The sequence below is a fragment of the Globicephala melas genome, chromosome 8 (genome assembly GCF_963455315.2).
Source record: "Globicephala melas chromosome 8, mGloMel1.2, whole genome shotgun sequence".
Classification (NCBI taxonomy): domain Eukaryota; kingdom Metazoa; phylum Chordata; class Mammalia; order Artiodactyla; family Delphinidae; genus Globicephala; species Globicephala melas.
In genome coordinates, this window is record NC_083321.1 from 53,330,212 (window position 1) to 53,344,701 (window position 14,490).

Sequence of the window (14,490 nt, forward strand, 5' to 3'; positions counted from 1 at the left end):
CTGTGTGACCTTGAGGAAGTTGCTCAGCTTCTCTGAGCTTGCATCATTAAATTGAGAGAAACATTACTGATCCTGAAGGGTTGCTGTGAGGTTCACAAGCTCTAGCAGAGAGAGTGCATGATAAACTCAACATTTATGGGACACCCCCCCTTACTCTTTGCCAGACACATGTGAGACACAGGATCATTTCTTGCACAAAGCAGGGTAGGGGTTAAGCGGAAATTAGATTCACAGGCAGGCAGGGCCGATCTGAGTTAGAATTCTGGCCCTGCCCTACCACTGACTCACTATGTGACCCTGGCAAGTCACGTAGCCTTTCTAGGACTCTCTTTTCTCATCTGTAAAATGGAGATATTAATAACTACCTTGCTGGGTAGTTGAGAGGATTAAATATGAACACTATAAACACCCAGTGTTTGGCATATGGTGCTCAGTGAAGGGCAGCCTTGCATTTCTTTCTCCATGAAGTGCCCACTGGGCCAGGGCTGTACTCCTACCCTTCCCCCACGCCCTGCACACTCCCGCCTCCCAGGTCCTCAGGTAAGCACTTGCTCCTTGTGTGTAGTAAGTCCTCAGTTCAAGGCTGTGGAATCCTACTCGGGTCTAATAAGGAGCACCAAAATAAAGGGAAATGAGGAGGCCCCAAGATGCGGAGCTTGGAGTGAGGGTGCTGTGCTTGGCTGGCAGCCAGCAGGCCTGGCCCTGAGCCCCCGGCAATCACCTTTCTAAATCATATCCTTCCCTCCAAGCAAGCAAGCCGGCCCTGGTGGAGGCCCTGGCCAAGCACAGCAGAACCTTTGTGAGCTCTTGGCTCTCCCCACAGCTCCCCGCCTCATCCTGTCATCACCTGCAAGGAGCCCTGGGGCGGGGCTCCAGGCAGGGGAGCAGAGCAGTTCCCAGGCTCCCTGGGCCCCATCACCTCCAACAATCACTAACTGCCTGAGCCTGGCATTCAAGGCTCGAGGGTCTGGTCTCAGCCCGCCCTCCAGTCACATCTCCCTTCAGGGCCCCTCCTCCCCTCCCGGGCTGACACCTGGTCTTTGATTCTCTGGAGAGGTGTTCACAGGGCCAGGGCTGTGGAGAGGCAGGAAGAGGCCGTCACTCCAGGAGAGGTCAGCATTGTGTCCCCATCCTCTGCTGCTCTTAGAACAACACACTTCATCGCTACCCTGGCCGGTCCTAACCACTCAGACCTCAGTTTAAGTCTCCACTGGCTGGATGGCTGCAGGCCCGAGAGTCTCTTTCTTCCCTTGTACAGAGAGAGGAAATCCCTGCCTAGAGCAGGGCCTAGTGGAGCAGCTTTCTGTCCACTCAGGGACTCGAGGAGACCCCTTAGACTCTATCCTGGCCCCCCCACCACAACCCAGGAATGGCTGTGCCAGGTGCCTCATCACCACCCAAGGACAGCTTGGGCTCCAGAAACCTGACTCTGAAACCTCCATCTCTCTGAGGTTTAGGCTTGTATGAGTCACTGCTCAGAACTCTCCCCCTGCAGCTTGGACCCTGGGTAGTCCCTCCTCATTCATCAGGTCCAGCTGCGGAGGTGCCCCTGTGACATTCTCGCTGAACACTGCCCTACTGCCCATCACTGCCGCCACGGCAGAGCCTCTGCCTATCTCCTTCACCACTGGATTCCCAGGGTCTAGAAGAAGGTAGGGGCTCAAAAACAAGAACAGTCTGCCTGGCCCAGGACCTCCACCCCCTTTGTTGTCAGCAACCAAACCCACCTTCACGTCACTGATAAGTAAGCGTTTCAACATGAAAAAAAATCATAAAGTCAGACAAATGACAAATGGAGAAAACATACACAAGCCAGAATGCTAATTCCCTTAACATTTTATAAAGTGATAGGAAAAATACCTTTGTTCACATTTTTTTATCCAATTGGAAAGAAGTAAAACCTACAAAAAAGAGAAAAGTAAACATTTATACCTGTGAAAAGATGCTTAACCTCACTCAAAACAAAAGAAAAATCAACTAAAAATAACAGTGAAATGTACTTTTTGAGCTATGGCCCTCAGATTGGCTTAGATGAAATAGAATGCTATTTATGAGATCTACTTGCATGTGTTTGCAATAATGGATAAGGATATTCGTTGCAGTATTTTTTAGAACAATAATGGACCAGATAGTAACCATTTTAGGCTTGAGGACCATACGGGCTCATTGCTACAAGAATAGGCAGTGGGCCAGATTTAGTCAGCAGGCCACAGTTTGCCAACCCCTGCTTCAGATTAATAAAAGATTAGAAATGATCTCCATGTCCATCAGTAGAAGAACGGCTAAACACACATGACATATCCCTAGGATGGAACATGCCTGCAGAAGAAATGTGCTCATCAGTTGTCTCCAACTACATTTTGAAAGGAACACATCCTGTGTAACCTAGAACTCCCTAGGAAAATACAGAAGAGCCACAAATAACTTCCTCTGGAAGGAGGAAACTGGGAGTCCAAGGGAGCAAGTGTGGGAGGAAAGCTTTGCAAAGCATACCCCATTGCTCAGTTTGAAATGTACGCATACTGTAAACACACATTAACTTAAAAACAGAATTAGTCCCCTAGTCCCCCAAACAAAAATGTTCCCTGAAATAAACGGACCTGTGGTGAAATAAGTTCGGTCCATACAGGGTTAAGCAAAGTTAAAGTGTCTTTGCGCAGGACTTGGGGCAGGGGTGTGGGGGTGTGTGTGGCCTTTAATATGCTGCTGTGCCTTGTGACTCCCAAGGAAGACACTATATGTGGCACTTCCTATGCTTATTGTGGTACCATGTTTCCACAGAGCATCTCTGGGGTCTACTATTCTGTGACTAGACCTCTAAGAGCAAGCACAAATGCCTTCACCCTCACTATATTTTCTCTCCCTCCCTCCCTCCCTCCTCCCTCCCCCTCTCTCCCCCTCTCCCTCTCTCCCTCTCTCTCTCTCTCCCTCCCTCTCTCTCTCTCTCTCTCTCTCACACACACACACACACACACACACACTTACACACACACATACACACACTCACACACACATAAGGTACCAAAGAACCTCCTTAAGGGCATTCCTCAGGTGACTGATCTCATGAGATGCTCTGTGGTCACATATTCTTGGGAAACGCTGTTCTGCCAATGCGGATGATAAATTATCGCTTACACTTCTCACAGATTTTACAGCTTCTCTGCCTTTGCTCACACCATCCCTTCCATCTGGACTGCTCTTTGTTTTAACCCACTTCTTCCTGCCAAGTTCCAGCTTATCTGTCGAGGCTTGGGTCTCATGCTTTCTGCATCATGATGAAGACTTCTTGGATCCTGGCAAAATCCTAAAGATGCCTGACAAGGGTCCCAGACCCTTGCTGAAAGAAAGAAAGAAATTACTGAGTGCAATAGAGGAATGCCTGAGGGAGGGAGGAGAAAGGGACAGAGGGCTGGATGGGTGGAGGGTTAGACCGCTGTGGGTGATTGTGATTGGGTTAATGAGTGGGGATGCAGTAGCTTGTTATACCTGTGTCCACAAATCTGTTCATCGTGGATGGCGCCGGCAGAACTTCAGCTCTGTAGATCTGACTGATTGCCCCAAAGCAGCTTGTTGGCCTGTTCTTGGGCAGTCCCAGGAAGAGGGGAGAGGTCCCTCTCTCCCAAGCCTCTCCCCTGGGCCCTCATCCCTATCCAAAGCCCCACCAAGAAAAATGCCCACCTTTGGATGTGGATCTGGGGATGTCTTGCCACATTATGTGTTCCTGCCCTTGTCTGCATGGGCACTCCCTAGGAAGTGGGCATCCCCTGAGTTGTTTTGAACAGAGAACCTGTGGGGGTCTGTAGAAACTGAGGTTTCCTCACTCCCCACCCGACTCTGCAGCCTGCTAGACACCCCAACACTGTGCCTCTAGGGGGCCCTATGAGAGTAGACCGGCACAGGGATCCAAAATGGAGAGGCCAATTCACCTGCTTATCTTTAAGCAAGCTTCCTCATAAGCAATTTCCTCTGGAACCTTCAGCAAAGTGCCTAACCTCTTTGAACCCTATTTTCCCCTCACTCCACAATGGGCATGTCTACCTCATTGACTACTTATGAATATAAGTTAAACAAAGTAGATGAAAGTATCTGGCACATAGTAGGGTTTTTGCAGCAGTTTCTCTCTCCCTTTTTCCCCAGTGTGGATTCTGAGCTGCTAGAGACTGCTTCTTCGTTTTCCATTGTGTGGTGTCAGGACACTGAAAGAAGGATAAATTGGGACGGATGGGAGAAGGCAGCTGTGGCCCAGTCTGTGCCAAGTACAGGTAGGCAAATTTCAAAAGCAGCCTCAGCCCCAGGGAAGGCTTCCCTGAGCCTTTCCCTTCAAGGGCTGCTTTGATCATTCGGCTTGTGACCAGCTGGTTTTCTCGTCAGTCTCCCCTCTCACCCCCACCCACCTTCCGCAGATGTAGATTCCCCTCAGATCAGGTGCTGGGGATGACTCACCTCTAGGTCCCCAAGCCCCCCTCAGTGCTTGGCACAGAGCAGGCTCACCAGACGGAGTAGTGGAAAAGGCTAGTCTCTTCAGTTGTCACTGAAGGTCCCTTAAAGAACAGTTTTACTTGCTGCCGAGAGGGTGCCAAGCTCTCGGCAAGAGAGAGCAGGCGCTGGTAGCCCAGGCAAGGAGAAGGGATGAGGTTGTGAGAGGCAGGGATGGACAGAGCTGGATGAGGGACAAGCTACTTTGTGATCTGCCCTTGGGCATTCATTCATTCAACACAATGAACAAATATTAAGTGCCTAGTGTTCGCCAGGCTCTCTGCACGTTCTGGCTTGTGATACTGCAGGGTATTGGTCAAGAGTGATGTGGATCTGGCTCTATGCGTTCTCGGGCAAGTTGCTTAACGTCTCTGAGCCTCAGTGATAGCATCAGCAGTAAGGTCAATGTTTCACAAGGTTGTTCTGAGAATTATATCAGTTTATTTATGTAAATTGCTTGACACAGTTCCTGCTAGATTACTGTTTACAGATATAATTGTTAAAGATAATAATAATCCTGACTCAATCCTGTGTGGGTAGAGCCAGGGCCCCAACAAGCCTTGGAGTCCAGGCCAGCAATCCAGTTCCTTCATCTGAGAGCTGAAAAAACTGGGACCAGAGGAGACAGAGGAGGAACAGGAACAGATCCCCGGCCAGGGGCTTTCAGGGCACTCTTTCCATCTGAGCTGTTGTTTTTCCCTAAGCTTAGAGCCTGCAGAGCAGGCATGCATGCCGATTCGCCAAGTACTCCTCTGGGGAAAGTGGTATGTAAAGCTGGGGCGCAGCCTGCACATAACAGTGCAATAAAGGCAACTTCCGGGATTCACAGCTGAGGATGTACTTAAGATGCAATCCACTGCTGGGCCTGAGATATTCTGCTCTGAGCACCTCCTCTCTCTGGCTGTCCCTTCTGCTGAGTTACAGCCTGGCCCAGGAGAGTTTATTACTTCAGCCCCAGAACATTCTCTTACTGGAGTCTGAGGCAATAATAATGATACAAGTGTATTTGTAAGATTTTCCAGATTCCATCGTGCTGTCATATCCTTAATTTCATCTGACCTCCACAACATTTTTTAACAGATGGAGAAACTGAGGCACAAGGAGTTAAGTAACTTACCTGAGGTCCTGGTACCAGGCAAGGTATTGTCACAAACTCTAGCGTTTATTCAATGACTTAAAATAAAAGCGGATACTCACTAGGTGCCTCATGGAAGCCAGTCTCCATTCGAAATGCTCTACCAACATTAAGTCCCGGTAACCCTCACAAGCACCCTCTGTGGCAGAAACTTACTATTCTTTCCCAGATGACAGAGGACAAGTAACTGACCCAAGGATACACAGTTCTAGCAGGTGGCAGAGCTAGGGTTCAAATCCAGATAGGTGGGCTCCATAATCCCCATTCTTAATCTCTACGTCAGGGTTTCTCAGCCTTGTGCTACGGACATTTGGGGCCAGAAAATCCTCTGTTCTGGGGGCCTATTCTGTGCGATGTAGGATGTTCAGCAGCATCTCTAGGCTCTACACACTACACGCCAGTAGCCTCCCCACCACCACTACCACCATAGTGGTGACAACCAAAAATGCCTCCAAACATTGCCAAATGTCACTTGGGAGGTAAAATCGCCTCTGGTTGAAAACTACTGCTCTGTTATGCTATTCTAAAATGATAATATGTACAGTTTTTTTTTTACTATAGCAACCTCTGATTTCAGACAAAATATGTTCTGTAGACCTCTTTCCAAAATGAATCAACATTCAGATTCAAACAACCTTAACTGCTCACCTCCTATGCCCAGGCAATTTATAGACCATTTAAAAAATGAATTGATGCTTAGGAAAATCAAGCAACTTGCCCAGAATAACAAAGCTGGTATGTCGCAGAACAAGAACACGAACATCAGTCTCAAGGTCCACATGACAAACTTTTCTGGTAGTATTCATTCTAAAGTGACATATTCTGTATCTTCTCAATTCTAAGATACATTTTCTCCCCACAATTTAATAGTTTGGAAATTGAGATGCAACTAAAACCAATATTTGTTTACATAGAAAATTTTTTATTCTCCCCAAAGCTGCTATTTAATTAAAATTGCGTCTCATAACTAATAGCCTCTTAGAATTGAGAATTGAGGGCAGGAGCTGTGAATGTGAGAGATGCTGATGGAGTCAGACGGGAAGGAAAGACAGAGCAGTAGCCCTTCCTGTACTGGGATGTTGCCTGGTCCTCTACGCCAGCCGTTCCACCAAAACCCTGCCTCCTTCCCTGCTGACCCCTATCCAGCCTTTGTAACCTAGCTCATACCACACTCCTCCGAGAAGTCTTTCCAGGTCCTTTGGCATGAAGCTCACCCTTTCTAATTTCATCTACAGACTTTTCTTCTTTCAGAGCATTTCAGGGACATGATAGAACATACAGCTGACTAAACACTTTCTCCTTAATCATGGGTGATACTAGCATCCTTGCTTTACAGATGAGAAGACTGAGGCCCAGAGAGGGGCAGCAACTTGCCTAGCCTCTCTCTCAAGGGCAGGGAAGAGAAGTGAGTCTCCAGGTCCTTCATATCAGTACTCAAGCTTGTTCTGGGATAGTTAACCATAACCAGCTGGTTAGCAGTCAGGTTAGCAGAGACTTTCCCTTGGAGAAAACATTATTCCATACTGTGGTGAGGTTTGACCATGACTGTACAATAAACGCCGTGGTATCTGTGCTCAGAGTGGTGAAGTGGTTTGCCTAAGGCCCCACAACTCCCAAGTAGCAGCCTTCAGACTGGGTCTCCTCACACCAAACCTCTGCTCTTTCCCCTGTTCCTTACTGCTGGCTTGTCCAACCTTCTCTCACTCCGATGCTTCCAGCTCCTGGGCAGGCCTGCATCCACTCTCACAAGCAGGAAAAGGACAGCAGCTCTTCTAGGCCTCCCTCAGAGAACGAGCACCCACAGCCCTGCTCTCATGATGTCACAGGAGTTGTGGTCTGGCCCCTCCAGCATTGCCCACCAATGATCTAACTCTTCTAGAGCTGGATTCGAATCCTGCATCCAGCACAGTGACGAGCACAGGACCCTGCCCAAGCCCCAGACTCCAAACCAGAGAGCAAGAGGGCTGCAGGAGGTCCCCGTGATGGTGCATTTTCACAAGTCAGTTGGGGACGACCCTGCCAACCCTACAGGTTGTTATGAAGACTGAAATGACGATGCCTGTGAAGACCCTTTATGCACTGTCAAGTGCTGTGGCAGGGCTGGGGCTGGCTGTGCAGTGTATGCAAGGACACAGGCTCTGGCTTTAGACAGACGTGGACTGTGTGACGGCGGGCAAATAATTTCTTTGAAATTCAGTTCTCTCATGGGGATAATATATCAACCTCATCAAAATATGAGTCTTAAATACGAATATACGCATAAAGCATCTCACACAGTGCCTGGCATACAGGAGGCACTCAATAAATATTCAATTCCTCCCTAAGTATAAGCAGCATTACATGAAGCACAGCAGAAATCAATACTTCAATTCTATTATTTAAGCACACTGACAAATCTCACGCTATGGGTAGCAACGCTAACCTCAAATGAGCACTGAGATTACCAATGACTTTAAAGCACCAGCAACCACCTTTGTGTTTAGTCATCTATCTTCCAGGGGGACTGCAAAGCTGGAAAAGGAACTGCAGTCCAGAGGAAAACGCCACTATGTAATGGAGGTAAATTAACAATGTACATCTCCCTCTCCACACTGTTTCAGGTCTGCTCCACTTCCCTATAAAAAGGCTGGAGCTGAGACACAAGAAGGTTCTAAAGAGGGCAATGAAAATTATATGGGCTGTGGTTTGAGAAGGGAAGGAAGAGAAGAAAAAAGCAAGGCAGAAATTACTTGACATAGAAAGGAAGGGGTAAGACAGGTGATAAATAGAAGGGTATTATATGGCAGGGGAGGGTGGTGAGTCACATGCCAAGGTTGTTATTGTGGCAGGGCTTGGGGGGACCAAAGGGAACATGTCTCAAGACCTGGAACACTTTGGAAGAAAGATCATACAAATCACAGACATTACTAATTATGATTAACAGTGACCAATGTGGGGTTTGCTTTTTTAGTTCAACCATGTTCTCTCATTTTCTAAACATGCCCAGAAGCTGCAGGCCAGACTTCACCACACACCTCACCTTTGAAAGGCTCTATTCCTATGGCCAGTTCACACAGACAAGGGGTTGAGGTTCAGCATTTCTTGGAAGATTCCCCTGACCAGAGGGTGATGGCCAACTCCTGAGTGGGAATTTCAAGGGTTTTCATGGATTGGCCCCTAACTGCCTTTACATCTTTATCTCCAGTTGCTTTCCCCTTCCCTCAATCTTCCAGCCACTCTGAATTTCCCATTGGTCCTGGAACACATCATGTGTCCATTCATTCAACAAATATGGAGCACCAGCTACCTGCCAGCACTATTAAAGGCAATGGGATACAACCACACAAACATTACAAGGTCCCGGCCCTTGTAGAACTTATATACTAGTGCAGGAAGTCAACTTATTTTTAGAAAAGATAAGCTAGTTTCAAAAGCATCATCAGAGAAAGCTGCTCTTTGGAGATAATGTTTAAGCAAAGATCTGAATGATGTGAAAAATGAGCTAGGAACTAATTGGGCTAACAGCTGTCATGGCACAGCAAGTGTAAAGGTCGTGAACAAGCTTCTCTGAATGTGCCTGGTGAGTGGGAGAAACAAAAAAGACCGTAGTAGCTGGGCAGAGTGAACAAGAATCAGACTAGGAGATGTGGCCAGGGGTAGGCATGGACTAGATTGCGTAGGGTCTTAGGTCATGGTCGGAGTTTGGATTCTGGCCTAAGACCACTGGAAGGGTCTGAGAAAAGGAGGTTCATGATAACTCTGCCTGTTACATGGAAAACAGACTTGGAGAAAAAGACAAAGTGAGAGGTGATAGTGGTTTGAACTGAGGTGGTAACAGCAGAGGCGGTGAGAAGCAACTGGGCACAGGTGATGGGGATGCACTGGCGACAGACACTTGAGCTGGGCCTTGAAGAATCAGCAGCCTAACAACTTGCCATCAGGGCCAATGACTTATCTTTGTAGCCCAAACACTTGGAATAACGCTTGGCATGATGTGTGTTAAATGGAACTGGAAAAGTAGCAACAAATCTTTTGGAAGAAAAATATTTTCATGTAACTAATCTTGAGTTTTCCATTTCAGAATGCTATACAATCCTTCTGAAAATGAGAAAAATAAATACATTGTAGAAAATAAGGAAAAATTTTAATCCCCCATACTCCCACCACCTACCTAGAGACGAACAGTAGTATTTTGGTGTACTTCCTCCCACCCCAGTCTTTTCACACAGATTTTTCTTTAAAGGTGAGGATTTCCACTCTGAGGAGCAGCCTGCTCTACCAGCAATAGCTGGCCGGGTTGACTGCCACTCCACAGGTGCATGGCCTTTTATAAGTCACTTTCAGATCCATAAAATGAGGACAGTAACACCTACCGCCTCAGGTTACTGTGAGCCTAAATAAAATGATTCATACAAAGTACCTAATATGATGCTTGGAGCATAGTAAGTGCTCAGTACATAGTAGCTGCTATTAATAAAAGGAAGTCCAAATCCCACAAGGCACAATTATAAGGAAAGCTTTCAACATCTCATTTTTTAGGAAAAAGGCTTTGAAAACCCACACTGTAACCACATGTATCCTTCCAAAGAAAAATAATCATACCAAGAATAGGAATTTGCCAAATAAGATGTAGCAATATCAAATATTTTTGAAACCAAAATTTTACGGTATGCAAAACAGCACTGTGCCAAGAACTAACCCCAGACCCTGGCCTGTTTAATAAACCTCTCTCCTATAAAGCTGACATACTTATGGGATTACTGTTTACATTAATAAGTTTGAAGGGTGGACACTGCTCACCTGCCAAGAAATGATTCTTTCAGGCTTTCCATCTTCAGTTTCGTCTGTGTGGTAGGACAGAGCACAGCACTGTTGGGACACTTTGGTTCTCCCCTGGCCTCTGCCACCACCGAGTGGTGTGATCCTGAGCAAGCTGTCCTGTCTAGTCCTCTGTAAAATGAAGCGTCATCTGTGTAACTCTACTGCTCTAAACTCTACCATGCAGATTTTAATTTAATATGTATAATACTGGTTTAAGGAAGAAGTATCACAACTTAATCGGGTATCTTGAAAGCCTTAAACAGCAGGTGATGACTGGAGACAAGAGCATGTCTCACACTTTTCTAGGTCTAGCTAGGGCATCACCTCCTCTAGTCACTCAGGGCCCTCCCTTCACACCGTGGGTTTTCCGCCAGCTAGGGTGACCATACGTCCTGGTTTGTTCCAGACAGTCCTGCTTTATCTGTTGTTCTCGCATAACTAATAATCGTACCCTTACACTATCAAAAGTGTCCCAGTTGGGATGATGAGTGATAGGATTACCCTACCCTTAGCCCTGCTCCTGGCAGCTCCTGGCTTGCATGTCTGGCTCCCCCATGTGACTGAGCTCACTGAGGGTACGGGCTCAGTCTTACCTTTGCATCCATGGCATGGGATTCATCTCATTCATCTTTGTACCCGTGACCCTAGCCTCAATGCCTGAGGCTAAATTTAGATTAAGCACCACAGGCATTCAATACAATATTTGAAATAAAATGAAAAGCAAATATGAGACAAGGAATTAGATTTGCAAATCTTTACATCACGTTAGAATCACGGTTCCACTTTTCACTAGCTGTGTGGCCTTCTAATCGTTAGGTTTTCACCTGAAAAAAATACGGACGATATTACCTTTTTCATAGGGTGAAAAAGTTTAAATGAGATAATTCAGGTAAGGTGCTTGAGCACAGCACTGGAATACAGCGAGCACTCTTCCCTAGCAGCAGCTGCTACCAGACAATGATGAACACTCCTGCTGCCGCAACTCTGCTCTAAGAAACGTAAACCAACACCTAACAAGCATCCAGTAGGCACTCAATAAGTGTGCACTAAACGAATACTTGGTCTTATGCTAGACCAAGCTGGCAGCAGACCAGATTCTTGGATTACAAAATGCATTAATCAAAATTATAATTTAGTGGGACTTCCCTGGCGCTCCAGTGGTCAAGACTCCATGCTTTCACTGCAGGGGGCACGGGTTTATTCCCTGGTAGGGGAACTAAGATCCCACATGCTGCGGCCAAAAAGAAAAAGAAAAAAATTACAATTTATAAGTCAAACGGTTTGACTCTTCTAAGTCCAGTTTAAATAATAACAAAAGAAAACCGCACCTCATATCCACAAGAACAGAACATACAACACAGCAGCACTATCTGGCCATATCCTAGACATGTTAATTAACAGCATTTAAACTTCATCCTTGTTATAACTATGACCTCTTTTAAAAGTTATTTTTCTACAAGCATGCCAACTTGGATATTTTGGTCCATCTCTTCTCTTTTTGAACTGTCAGCCTCTCAAGTTTTATGTGATTAATGTATATAGAGAAAATTAGAAAAGGCTTCAGATTGAGTCAACAGTAGTTTTCTTTATCCCTCAATTACAATATCCTCTTTGCAGTATATCCTTCTTGAACATTTGGAATGAATTAAGACTTTAAACTTCCAGATGTTTAAACTACTACTGTAAATTCAAACTCATTAAAAAGGGCAGATTTACTACCTCTACTTAATTTTGAAGTCTGTTGTTCACCCTGTCCGAATAATTTATGAAACCAAATACAGTGGCAGGTAGTGTATTCTATTTACATAGTATTCACGGTGAGAAATAAGGGGCATTTTAAAAGGTCTGGAAATTAACTGCCATTTTAGCCAACCTATAGATCACACTTGTTTCTAAGCTAGTAATTGTTTCCTGAAACTGATCTAGTAGAGATTTTTATGCTAATCTGTACTAAAAATTACTTTGCTTTTTCTGGCCACAAAAAGCTGGCTACAGAGGAACATTTGATTACAGCAAGAAGACAGCTGCAGCCACTCTAGTGAAGTAAATGGACCTGGATCTACAGCCCTTTGTGGTAGTGTCTTGGCAGCCAAACAAAGGTGGCAGCATTTCTACACCTAGTTTGCAGAGTCTCAGAAGTTTCAGACTTGTTTTTTTGTTTTGCAAGGAACCCACGTTGACTATAATGAGCACATTTTAGAGATGCTGTGCTGAAAGTTGGCAATGGATAAAGCAAGAACATAAAAGAAGCCTATTCCTAAAGCAAATATTTCTCTTACAAACCTTAAGAATGAAGTGGCTTTCATAATCAGTTTTAAGATTGAAGGATTGGATTGAAGTACCTGGCTCTGGCACTTAATAGCTATAATTCGGGGCAATTCATTTACCTCTGTGAGCTTGAACTTCTCAACTGAAAAATGGGGATAATTCTTGCCTGAATTTTTCTTAGAACTTGAATGATACAATCAAGGTGCTTTGTAAGCTCTAGAGTATCGTATAAATATTAATAAACACTGCAAGTACAATTTTCCTGTTTTATGAATTACTCACTTTAAATAGCACTTAAAAAGTGGCTGTCCCTAATATGAAACAAAACCCAGATCCAACGAAGTTACTGCAGAGGAAATGGCCACAAGAGGAGTGGGCAGTGGGGGGGTCTCTTTCAACTCAATCAACTACTATTTACTTCAAGGGGCCATTGTTAAGAATTAAATAAAAATTACATAAAATTATTAATAACGCATTTGTTCTCATCAATTTACAGGTAACAAATTCTATGTTAGGCTTCAGCTTTTTTTCCCCCAAAACGAGAGTGGATATGTCAAAAGCAAAAATTCCCCCTATTATATATATTAAATCTTGAATGTATTTCCTAGTATCTTTTGAAAACTGTTTAGATATGATACAGAAAATTTTTAATATTTATTTATTTATTTGGCTGTGCCGGGTCTTAGTTGCTGCACGCGGGGTCTTCATTGCCATGTGTGAGATCTTTAGTTGCGGCACGTGGAATCTAATTCCCCAACCAGGGATCAAACCCGGGCCCCCTGCATTGGGAGCGCAGACTGTTAACCACTGGACCACCAGGGAAGTCCCCAGAATTTTTTTTTAAATCGCACAAGGCTTTTATAGATACCCTAATGTGTTATTTTCTTTTAATTTCAATAATCTGATCCATTTAACTATAAGGTATGTGTGTTTGTGTGTGTGTGGTTATAAATAAGTACAACTGTAGTCCTATGGGCCAACCCTAGGCTGTAAGCTCTGTAAGAAAGTGCATGTTATTGCCAGCACTTAACCCAGGAAGAAGCGTGGCACACAGTAAGCATTCAACTAATATTTGAGGAATAAACAGGCACTACATCAACCTCTTTCTGACTATCTAACTCGCAAAAACGATAATCTCTGTTTCATCTATGGGGAGACTACCATTGACTCAATCTATCTTCAAAGACCAGAGTTTGTGAAGATGCTTCTTAACAAATTAGGGTTTTCAAGCTTTCAATAAATTCTCAAATTAACTTTGAGAACATACAGAGATTATAAAAACAAGTGGTGGGCACCTTTAAAGCTTAACCAATGCTTGCAGCATGAATGTTTTGGATAAATTAGTATAGTTGACTGAAAACAGGGCCCTATTTTATAGCTCTGCCCATCAAGACAAGGTGCCTATTATCCTTACCCCTTCTGGGCCAGCCTCATGACTTGCTTTGACCAAAAGATGTGGTGAAAGTGACGTTCTGTGAGTTCTTGAGCCCAGGCTTTGAAGCTATTGCCTTTGCCTTCTTGGTACTCTGAGACCACCGTGCCATAAGCCCAAGATGAAAGACCACATGACAGGCCCAGCTGTCCCATCTAGGCCCCCAGCCAATCTACCAGCTGAATGCAGAGTCCAGATGAGACCAGCAAAAGAACCACTCAACTAAACCACAAAACTGTAAACTTTTTTTCTAAGCCACTAGGTTTTGAGGCACCAATTAAGTAGTAATAGATAATTGATAATAAATTACCTTAACCCTCATAGCACAAGCTTAAGTGTGGTTTTATAGTTGAGGAAATATACCCAGATTATATAATCT